Below are 12810 nucleotides of genomic sequence, written 5' to 3'. Positions count from 1 at the left end.
GAGAGGCAGAGACATAGGCAGAGGGAGAAGCAGGCTCCATGCACCGGGAGCCCAATGTGGGATTCGATCCCGGGTCTCCAGGATTGCGCCCTGGGCCAAAGGCAGGCGCCAAACCACTGCGCCACCCAGGGATCCCCGGAAATACAAATTAAAACTACAATTAGATGTCACCTCACACCTGTCAGAATGGGTATAATTAAAAACACAGGAAACAACAAGTGTTATGAGTGATATGAGGATGTGGACAAAATGTAACCCTTGTACACTATTGTTGGGAATGTAAACTGGTACAGCCACTGTGGAAGAACAGTATGGAGACTCCTCAAAAAGTTAAAAACAGAACTACCCTATCACCCAGGAATTGTACTACTGGGTATTTATCCAAAAACTAGAAAAACACTAATCCAAAGTGATACATGCACCCCTATGTTTATTGTAGCATTCTTTACAATAACCAAATTATGTAGGTGGCCCGTGTCCATTGACATGGAATAGATAAAGAAGAGATGGTATATTTACACAATGAAATATTATTCAGCCATAAACAAGAATTAAATCTTGCCATTTGCAACATGGATAGATTAAAAGTGTGTAATGCTAAGTGAAATAGGTCAAAGACAAATACCATGTGATTTCACTCATATGTGGAATTTAAGAAACAAAACAAAGAAGAAAAGAAACAATCCAAAAACCAGCCTCCTAACTATAGAGAACTGATGGTTACCAAAGAGGAGGTAGGTAGGGGGATGGGTGAAATAAGTTATGGAGATTAAAGAATACAATTATCATGATGAGCACTGGGTAATTATAGTATTGTTGAAACACTATATTATATCCCTGAAACTAATATAACATTGTATGTTAATGATACTGGAATCAAAATTTAATAGAAAATAAAAAAAGAAATATAGAGAAATAGAGAATATTGTCACAAAATACAATACTACATTTTATATCTATTATTATTACAGTTATGTAAAAAGGTCAAATGCATTTGGACTAGGACTAGAAGGGAATATGACAGCATTTTCTTATTTGGAATTCTAGGTGTTTTCTCCCATTAAAAGATTTCCATTAATGTTATGATTATTATATCATCTATGCAAATATATAGTTGATATATGATCATATAAATTTGTATGGTTATTCTACTCTTCATAACAAGTTTGTAGAGCTAAATAATAATACAATAGCTGCTCACTGATTTTGTAAACAATAAGATGCTATAAGTAACCCAGGCTGCTCTTCTAAAATGTTTGCTATATCAATATACTGTGGAAATAACAACCATATCTATCTGCCCAGATGTCAGAATACTTTGCCAGAAAAAGTATCATCATCTATAGCAGTATATGATTATGCTTAAGAGACAAATGGGGGGATCCCTGGGTGGCTCAGCAGTTTAGCGCCTGCCTTTGGCCCAGGGCATGATCCTGGAGTCCTGGGACCAAGTCCCGCATCGGGCTCCCTGCATGGAGCCTGTTTCTCCCTCTGCCTGTGTCTCTGCGTCTCTCTCTCTCTCTCTCTCCCTCTCTCTCTCTTTCTCTGTGTCTCTCATGAATAAATAATAAAATAAAAATTTTTTTTAAAAAAAAGAGACAAATGGGGTTATTACAACTACTTTGAAAATGGGGAAACTGAGGAACAAAGATTTCAGGGCTTACTCAAAGGCTAACAGACAAATCAGAATGAATTTACAAGTTGCTGACACTTGACTAACAATCTAAATATATCTGATTTCTATTTCAGATATCAACTGTCCTTAGCTTTCAATACATAGTATAATCTGTCTAAGTAAAAGGAATACCATATTATCTTGATTCATTGATTTCATATCTTATAACATGCCCCATCTTTTTGCTTAGGAGATTTTTTTTTTTAATTCTCAGATACTCATTTATGCATGAGAGATGATTTTCAAAGACAATACTGTAAATAGAATCTTTGATTTCAGGTGTTCAATTTACATGCAAAATAACAAAATTGAAATTGAAATGCACTTATACATATCTTCACGTATGTTCCTGCTCAATAGAATAATGACCCCTTTGGTAAGCTAATTCTGATACTGGTATGACTACAGGTTACAAGCTTTATAAAATGACCAAAAGAAGAGTAAAGTATTAATAAGAATCTGTTCAACACCCAATACAATTCTAAGTCAGAGTTCTTTTGAATTACTGGGTCTACTGATTTTGGTTTTCAAAGAAATAAAAACCAAAGAAATGGTACAGCTAATCTACCTTAGTAGCAACACACTCTCACTTGAAAATAACATTCTTCTGGCTAGCATTCAGCTCGTTCTTATTTTTATATGGAAAAACATTTCATTTTATGTATGGAAAACAGCCAACCACAAGATTCCTTCCATAAACACATAATAAGAGCTCTGAAAATTCAGAAGGTGACAGTTTCTTTGACCATTTCCTTAACTCTAATAGTTATAGACTTAAGAATGAAAGACTTTTCATTTCCCTGTTCCATTAAACTGACAGTCACACACTTCTGTCAATAAACATTTTGAGGGCATCTGGGTGGCTCAGTTAAGTGTCTGCCTTAGGCTCAGGTCAAGATCCTGGGATCCTGGGATCAAGCCATACATGGGGCTTCCTGCTCAGTGAGGAGTCTGAGTCTGCTTCTCCCTCTCCCTCTGCCCCTACTCATGTTCTCTCTCTCAAATAAATAAATAAAATCTTTAAAAAAAATTTCATAGACTCCACATCCTCCTTTTTTCTCCCATAAGGGTGAGAAATTCTGCAGAGCATTGGTTTTTTGTTGTTGTTGTTGTTGTTGTTGTTTAACAAAGTATTTGAAAATGTTTGGAAATGCCATTTGCCAATAATTTTCTGAAGAATCTGCAAATTCAATGGCCCAAATTCCAGTCTCTTCTTGATCAAAGCCACAATAATACATCTTGTTTTACTCTTTTCTAACTTGGTACTACAGGTAAATTCCATTTTACCCTTCAGATAGGAAGCACACACTGGTAACTTCCAGGCTGTTATCTAGGCCACCAATCTGTTTTGGTTGGCTCACATAAAGTTTAAGAATTAAGCCAACATATAAACATCAGTTAAATTCACATCAAAGTCCAGATAACCAGTTTCTCTTGAAAGATTGGAACCTTAGGCAACCCTAAGCCTGCATTCCTACATGGCCATAATTCAGCTGATGGGGAGAAGTGGCTGCCTGCTTACACAACCATGAATCTCCAGTTGACCATAGCCCCTGCTAACTGACTCGCCAAATCCTACTGGGTCCCTGACACCAAGATCCTGTTAAATCAAGCTCACTTCATATAATTATGCTACCTGCCTGGCTTCTGTAGATATTTGAATTTCTGACCTGATAAAAAGTTTTCTATTTTGTTTCATTAGCATATATTGAACATCCACTGAATAAAAGGCTCTTTGGGGAAGTAATGAGGAATAGCAGGTTACAGGTCCCCAACCTCAGGGAACTTAAACTCTAACAGTAGGGAATGAAATGCACACAGAGGGATAGTGCAAGGTACTTAACATTGAATCCCATATAATGGTCTAAAGCAGAGTTGTTTGATAGAATTATAATGTAAGCTATATATGTAATTTTAAATTTTCTAATAGCCACATTAAAAAGTTTTTTAAGGTGAAGTTAACATAATAATACGTTTTATATGGACCCATATAACCAAAATCTTATCATTTTGGTTATATGGAATCAATATAAAAACATTGAATCAATATAAAAATCAAATATAGGGATCCCTGGGTGGTGCAGCGGTTTGGCGCCTGCCTTTGGCCCAGGTCGCGATCCTGGAGACCCAGGATCGAATCCCACATCGGGCTCCCGGTGCATGGAGCCTGCTTCTCCCTCTGCCTGTGTCTCTGCCTCTCTCTCTCTCTCTGTGACTATCATAAAAAAATAAAAGTTAAAAAAAAAAAATCAAATATAAAATTTAAAATCAATATAAAACCAACATAGAATATAAAAAATTGCTAATGAGCTATTTACACCCTATTTTTGGTACTAAGTCTTTGAATCCAGTATGTAATTTATATTTAACATCATATCTATTTGGACTAGCTACATATCAAGTGCTCAGTTGTCACATGTGGCTAGTCACTACTGTCTTGGACAGCACAGCTCTAAAGCAACAATAAGGAGGGACACCTGAGTAGCTCAGTAGTTGAGCATCTGCCTTTGTCTCAGGTTGTGATCCCGGGGTCCTGGGATCGAGTCCCACATCAGGATCCCCACAAGGAGCCTGCTTCTCCCTCTGCCTACGTCTCTGCCTCTTTCTGTGTGTCTCTCATAAGTAAATAAATAAAATCTTTTTAATAAAATAAAGTAACAATAAGGAGCCCAGAGATAGGAAGCAACTCATTTGACTGGAGAAATCAAGGAAGGCTTTACCGTAAGTGTACCATTAGAAAATAAATAAGATGCCAGTCAATGGAGATGGAACAGGTTGGGAAGCTTTTAAAAATGGTGGGAAAACAGAACAAAAACAAAATGACATATCTACTTGGGGAATTAGAAGAACTTGGATAAAAGGAGACAAAAGACAAGGGGAAAGCAGAGGCTGGAAAGGGATGTTTGAACAATTTTTATCAAGGACACTGTTATGCTAAGGAGGTAAGATTTTATTCTCTTGGTAATAGTCACCAGGCCATTTGGAGCAGGAAAGTAGTTTCTCAAATATACATTTTGGGATGAAGAGTATACAACACTGGATTAATGCAATTCAAATAAAATTAGTCAGAGTTCATGCACATAGGGTTAGAATACAAGGATGGAAGTTCCAGAAAGCTAATATCAATTTAACACAAAGAAAAATTGTCTAAAAAAAAAAGAAGAAAAATTGTCTAAGTTGTGAGAACTGCCCAAAGAACTATGTGCTGCTCTAGGAGGTTGTAAATTTGACTTTGGGAATGTAGAAGCAGATGCTAGATAACAACTCTTCAGGAATCAAGCAAAGTGGAAGAGGTTTTTTTGTCCCCTGTAATACACAGATAGCACTCCTACACTCAGTTCCCTTTGAGCAAGCTATAACTTCATGCCTTTCTCTCCCATTCAATACAGCATATTGGAATGCAAGGGAGAGAGTGCTATTATTACTGAGATAACCTTGAGTCTGTTCTAATTTATTTTTTAAAGGAAAATAAATCACTCTCAACCTTTGTTGCTTTATTATTAGGGGCGAGTGGAGAGATGAAGAACATTTTATTCTCTTGGCAACTAGTATGAGAATTCCTCTTAGTGAGAGAATTGCCTTTGTTGGAAAAATGCTTCTTCGGTAGCATCACTTGGGGTAGGTGAGTCCTACAGGGCAGGAATGTCAACAGAAGCTAAGGATTCAGAGGAGACTATGAAACTACATGGAATTAGAGCGTGCAATTTGTTTGCTCTTAAAAGGGAAGAAGTGGGGGCACCTGGGTGGCTCAGTGGTTGAGCGTCTGCCTTTGGCTCAGGTCATGATCCTGGGGTCCTGGGATCGAGTCCTACATTGGGCTCCCCACAGGGAGCCTGCTTCTCTCCCTCTGCCTATGTCTCTACCTCTCTCTCCATGGCTCATGAGTAAGTAAATAAAATCTTTAAAAAGCAGGGGGAGAGGTGGAAAAAAAGAAAGTCAGGGTAGGGAGAGAAGAAGGGGTTGCTGGTGAAATTATTGGGAAACTGAATTCCTCAGAGAGTTGATCTAGTTACAAACTCAGGAAATGCTTAGTATGAATGGATCTTGGTTGGAAATTAGCGGAGGCATTAAATTTTGCATCCAGGTAGACAAAAAACAAAACAGAAAACACCTGCCGATGCAAAACACTAAACCAGAAAAAGCCTCAAAAAAATAAGCCCTTAGAAATGTAAAGAAATTATGGGGATCACTGTGGACTGAGATTCAAGTCACATTAACTACAAACCACAGGGGCAGGGAGACACTGCTGATCATCTTAGTAACATTACATTAGTCCAGACTGCTTGTAGGAGACCTCACTTCTCCATACATAGGGACATCAGATGATCATGATTCAAAATAGCCATTGAAAAGGATACCCTTAGACTGTGCATTGGCAAAGACCAGCTTGTGGGCCCTCTCATCCCTGACTTGGTGTGACAACAACTGTTTTAAGTGGCCACACCTCAAGTGTTCCATATCAGTTTTATTTAACCACTGCTCCTCCAAGTAAAGTCTGAGAAGATGGTATGGCTGGGAGACCTCTGAATTGCAGAATATAATACCACACTTCCTGCATTTCTTTTATTTGATGATAAATAATCAGAAACCTTTTCATTTTAAAATAAGCATGGATGGATGAATTGTTATTACTATTATTTATTATTAGATTATTAAACTAAGCATTTAACTTTAAGATAAAACCTGGAGACATCAAGGCACAGCATATCTTGATCATTCCATGGTTCATCACCAGATCACAGAGTCACATATGCCTTACTGCCCACTGCTGTAAGAAGACTTCAGTAGACAAGCTTGTGAAGCCCTGGTCTAAATCACACCAAAAGTTTGCTCAAGCGGAGCCCTGAAGATCAACTGTCACATCACAGCTACCTGCAAGTTGCCTTTGATTTTATGCCAGTTTCTAAGCAGCTTTGGGGACCCATCTGATAAGCAACATAAATCAGCTTCATTATCATCATCTCGTGGCATTTACAGGCTCACACACCATAGACATCTGTCTATAAGTATTATGTAAAACTAGATAAATATAAATGCTACTTGCTATCTGTAGCTCACCAGCTCCATACTACAACCTAGCTATGGACTCGCATTTAGTAAAACACACAAACATAGGCCACCAAACCTTGGGGGCATCAAAATGACTAAAGCACAATGACAAGTAGACTGCAGTTGTGCTGTTGATTATGTGACTGCCTTGTTGACTGGAATGATGACTAAGAAGAAAATCAATCTAACACAGTGGCCAAATAGCAAAAGCCCTACAACCAGCCTCTACCAGGGTCTATCCTGGCTCTGCTACTTCCCAGCAGTGTGACCTGGGAAAGTTATTTAAGTAAGCACTGTTTCTCAGTTTCCTACCAGGTGTAATGGAGAAACTAATCATTCCTGCTCTAAGATGTTCTGAGAAAAGTTAAATGAGATAATAGCTGTAAAGCACTTATCCAACTGCCTGACAGAGTAAATGTTCAATAAATCTCTCACTCTCTCCCCTTCCCTTCCCTCTATTCCTCTCCCCTTCTCACCCTCCAAGTGAAATGGTTAGACAGTACACATTTGTGTTTCCTAGGTACTGTGCTATGGCTTAAAGGAACACAAATCAAAATGCTCTCAGACTAATTAGGTTGCCTTATGAGGCAAGCTGTGAGTAGCACTATAATAAAGGTACAAAAGCACTCAGTATCAACCTTACGGCAGGGACTGGTCTCATTCACGCCTGTATCCCAGCATCTCATCCTATGTCTAGCACAAAAGCAATGCTCAATAAATAATTGGAGAAGAGGGCAGCCCCGGTGGCGCTGCAGTTTAGCGCCGCCTACAGCCCGGGATGTGATCCTGGAGACCCTGGATCGAGTCCCACGTCGGGCTCCTTGCGTGGAGCCTGCTTCTCTCTCTGCCTGTGTCTCTGCCTCTCTCTGTCTCTCTCTGTGTTGCACATGAAAAAATAAATAAAATCTTAAAAAAAAAACTGGAGAAGAAACAAATGATTAATAGGCAAAATGTGGTCAGAACTAGGAAAGGCTTTGGAGAAATGCTTGGTAATATAGATGAGGCTTCAGGAGAGTTTGAAAAAGAAGTAAGATGCTTAAGTCAAAGAGAAAAAATGAATCAGAGAAATGGGGAGGAAGCAGGGAAAGGACAGGCAGGCTTGTTACACATACTATCATAGTCATATCAAGAATTCCAAAATATGAAAAAGAATTATTGTTGACCTTGTTGACCAAGAGTGAAAGTAAAAACCCCTTGTCAAGCTCTGGGTCCAGAAGAAATTCCATAGGCAAGAGGTAGAGCCTCAGACTTGCCCAAGGTCTGGACTTACTCAAGAATAGAAAACATGAAAAAAAAAAAAAAAAAAAAAAGAATAGAAAACATGCTAATAAGAGGAACTTTCTCATTCTAGGCTACAGCCCACCTGAATTGGGGCAAAGACCCACCTAGACATATTTCTATAGCAATCTACACTCACTCTGACATTGCAATTCCCATTGTCTATTTATTTGAGGAGTTCCCCCCATCACACTGTGAGCTCCTCAAGGCAGGCATTATATCTTATTTATTATTAGAAGCTTGACAAATTAACAACTGGGAAAAAAAGCAGAAATTCCCTCAAATTACAAGGCAACAATACCATATATGACATTTGGGCAAACTTTTTAACTCACCTCTGGCTGAGGCCATTTAAAAATTAATGAATAATGTGTCACTCAAATAGTTTCCATTTGGGCATAGGCTAAAAGCTCTAATGTGCCTCACCTTCCCCATTCAAATACAGAAGGCCAATACGATCCCAATTCCAACCACTTAAAAGAAATTTAGAGTTTCCTTTCATTCTTTAAAAAAAAAAAAAAAAAAGCAATGATTTTTCATCTGTCAAGTTGCCAGAAAAAGAAAAGTTCAATTAAATACATTGTTAGGATGTGAGGAAATGTGCAATCTAATCCACTGTTGTTGGAAAGGTAAATAACCATCAAAATGCAAACTATCGTTTGCACATCTCACATATTTGTCAAGAGGATATACTCCAAGCATGCAAAATTCAGTGTACGAGGTTGCTCAGTGTTGCACTTTGGGAGTCTATTTTTTCATTGTGATAAAACACACATAAAATTTACTACCTGAAGCATTTTCAAGTACATAATTCAGTGGCATTAAGTACATTCACATTGTTGTATAACCATCACTACTATCTATTTTCAGAAATTTTTCACCTTCTCAAACAGAAACCCTATACTCATTAAAAACTAACTCCTCATTTTCCCCTCCTCCCAGGCCCTTGTAGCCATTATTCTATTTTCTGTCTTGATGAATTTGCCTATCCTAGGTAGCCCATTTAAGTGGAATCACATAATATTTGTCCTTTTGTGTCTGGCTTATTTCAGTTAGGATAATGGTTCCAAGATTTGTTCACCTTGTAGCATGTATCAGAATTTCCTTCTTTTTTTAAGGCTAAATAATTATTCCATTCTATGTATATGCTACATTTTGTTTATCTATTCATCTATTTATGGAGATTTAGGTTGGTTCCATCTTGACTATTGTGAATAATGCTACCATGAGCAGGTATACAGGTATTTGAGACCCTGCTTTCAATTCTTTTGGTTATATACCTAGAAGAGGAATTTCTGGGTCATATGGAAATTATATGTTTAACTCATTAAGGAACTACCAAATTCTTCTACAGAGCACAAGCACCATTTTATACTCCCACCAGCAGTGCACAAGGCTTCTTGCATTTTTATAAGAACAAAAGATTGGAAGCAACTTAAAACATTGATCAATAGTCAGCTGACTATGGTGCATCCTCACAATGGAATATTATGCAACCCATAAAAACAGAATAAACACTACTTTTTTAGTTGATTAAGGAAAGAGTTGTACATGTATTAACTGAAACAGCAAGATGTAGAACACTGGGTATGTTACGCTACAATTTATGTAAAAGAGAAGAAAAATATTTATACACATAAGTTTGCTTGGAAAAAATATTTATATTTTCTCTGAAAAGCTACAGAAGAATTATCACATTTGTTGCTTCATGAAAGAGGAAGTAAGTGATGGGAGGTCCAAAGAACACAAAGACTTTTCACTGTATGTTCTTTTATACTTCTTGAATGTAAAATATATGATTACATGGTCTCTATTAAAATTTTTAAAAAGAAATAAAATGTATTGGATTTTGTGAACAAAATACATTTGGCCCTTCTTCACACTGCAGGTCACACCACCACCCTTAGAAGGGGAAAAGGAAAGTGTCTTTCCTGTTGCAGCACCACATGCATCTCTCAGATAAGTTAATCCACATTTTTACTCCATATCTCCTCCCCTCATTTTCCCTATTTTCTAAAACAAGATTTTAGCCCCAAATTTAACCTGCTTCCTGGCTTGTGGAAGCCAGGACCCTACTCCAAGCTGCTACTAATAATTTCCCCAAAAAAAGTGGAGACACAGAATGACTATGTCAATCAAACACATGGAAAATAAAGATCTTTCCTAACATGGTAAAATCACAGCATTAAGGTAAGAATTTGGGAAAATATAAAAGTGAATCTATCATTCTATCTTTGAAATGCTTTACTATCTATATGTGTCTGCGACCCCAACGTCTTTTTGGCAGTCTTGATTGGGAAATGAAGATAATATCTTTTTTGTTATCTTTGAGTAATCCTAGCAAAGCATAATAGCTCATCGTTATAGGGAAGATCATCACAATGGCAGAAAGAGCAAAAAATCAAATGCTTCTCTTTCCTTTACTTAACACCAACTAGTTCAACAAATATATTTTTTAAATGGTTATTTCCCAGGGTTCTATTTAAGTTAATGCAGCAATATCCCCAATTTGTACTCCTAGTTAACTACTCTTAGTCCGTGGGGACTACAGTCTTCAATTAGTTATATGCTTTAGCCATTTGCCTTTTTGCTTCTTTCTTGAAAATTCACAGTTGATAATCACAAGATTCAAGCTGAGGTAAAATATTGTCAGTATTTTTAAGCACCATTTGGCCAAAAACATTGCGTGGGAACACACACACACACACACACACACACACACACACATACTGATGAGTCATAGGCAGATTATAGCATGTTCTTTGGAGACTTCTCTGCCCACCATAGCACTGCCACACATCTGGCCCATCTTCAAAATGGTGACTTGCTGGAACAGTGTTCATGCTACTCTCCAAGGCTGGGTGACATCAATACAAGAGTAGTATATAATTTCCAGCCCCCTACTTCCAGAGGTCACACAGGAAACATGAAAGGAAATATTTAAATAAAAGCTGATGTGGAAAACACATGCTTTCATAACCTTAAATAGGCTTTAAACTATTTGTTCAATGAATTTAATTGATGTGAAAATACTAATGCATTTATTTGGAAAACTGCAGGTTTGAAGATTTTAATGCTATAGCTTAAAGTTTTAATGAAAAGGGCAGGTGGTGATAATCAGAAAAAAAAATGTAATAGAATACTTTTTGTAGTAAAAAATGTACAATAAAGATTTTAAGTCATGCCCAATAGTGAAAAGTTTTCTGTTACTATAGTCAGCTGGTACTTAGCCAAAATTTGCTCTACATATTTTCATATCGAGTGTTATCTGAATCAGCAGAAATAATACATTTACAATTCCTCAGTATTTCTATGCTATTCACCTGGAACATGTACATTTTTAAGGACTTTTGTTTTCCTCTCAAAATAATTTTTAGTTATAGAATGTAAATAAACAAATGACAAAATATGAGTTGCCTTTTGATGAGTTAATTCTCTCATTCTCCACACACATGATTTTAATTCTGAATTGTAACCAAGCCTGTTTTTAAAGGTATATAATTGAAAGCATAATTTTTAAATTGATAATATATATAAATGTAAATGAATGTTAACATGGACTATAATTTGTAATTAATTTGACTTCTCTACAGCCGTACAGTTACTTGGTATATTTAATAGGTAGATTTAAAATTACTCTCATGAGTTAAAATATTCCCTTTATTACAAACTATAATAAGAGTATTTTTAGAAAAGAATAATAATAGAATCAAAAGCACTGGATAACACCAAGCATTAACAATGAAATTAGAGAAAAATGTGTTTGTTTCTATGATGCTGTGGGTGTATTTTACTCTGTTATGGGAACAGTATCAAAACATTACCCCAAATCAGTAATAAGAACTCACTGTTATAACCCTAACCTACCTCATAAACAAAAGTTTCTAAGGTTTTGGAGATAATAACAAACATATAAAGTGTCATTTCCAAACACAAATTCTACAGATCAGAGTTTTTTTCCAAAATAAAATTAAGCCAAAGTCAACCCCAAGCTTATTATTGAATAATAATTTTAAAAAAACATCTGGTTTCAGATATACTAAGAATAATGTATTCACAGGTAAGATGATCATCTTTTGTTTTCGTGTAGCTAAATACAAAGATACAAAAGAACAGTGTGAGAAAATGTATAGCAATAGCACAATAGTTTTAAATAAGTATAACTAAATCATGTTTCTTATTTTTCATTGGATGCAAACAAGTTCAGAAATAATTCAACAGTTAATTTACCCTGTAGTTACAACCCTTAAATTCATGCTCCCTCAAATGAACAAAGCCTTGGTCAGCTGCATGATAAATACTTTAAAATATAAATATATATCTAGTACAACTGTAGATCTGATACTATAAGCAAAAATAAATTTAAGTATAGAAAATTCCAGGAATAAGCAATGGAATTTGAAGAACATTATTGTTACATCATTATTTTAATTGTTCTGAGATTGTGGGGTTTTTTTGAAACTTATCTATTTCTTTGGTTGGTTTATTGTTATTATTATTTTTTTTTTTTTGCTAGAGCAATAGTATTTGATCACTATGGTGTCCCTCTCATAGGAAAAATACCTGATCAGCAAAATAACCTGCCTCTCAGAAAAGTATCAGTTTTCATTTCCATTTGCAATATAATTAATAAATTAAAATTCATGGAATATATATGATACATAAATGTTTCACATGGACATCTAAAATGTATACATATTCTATATTTGTATCTATTATATATACTTAATCCTAGTCATGAAAATCTGATTTAAACATTTTAAAACTCAATGATGATTTTAGACCTGTTAGGAAAGGAAAACTGACAT

The sequence above is a fragment of the Canis lupus genome, chromosome 31, assembly GCF_048164855.1.
Source record: "Canis lupus baileyi chromosome 31, mCanLup2.hap1, whole genome shotgun sequence".
In the NCBI taxonomy this organism is placed as follows: Eukaryota; Metazoa; Chordata; class Mammalia; order Carnivora; family Canidae; genus Canis; species Canis lupus.
This window is presented reverse-complemented; position numbering follows the sequence as displayed.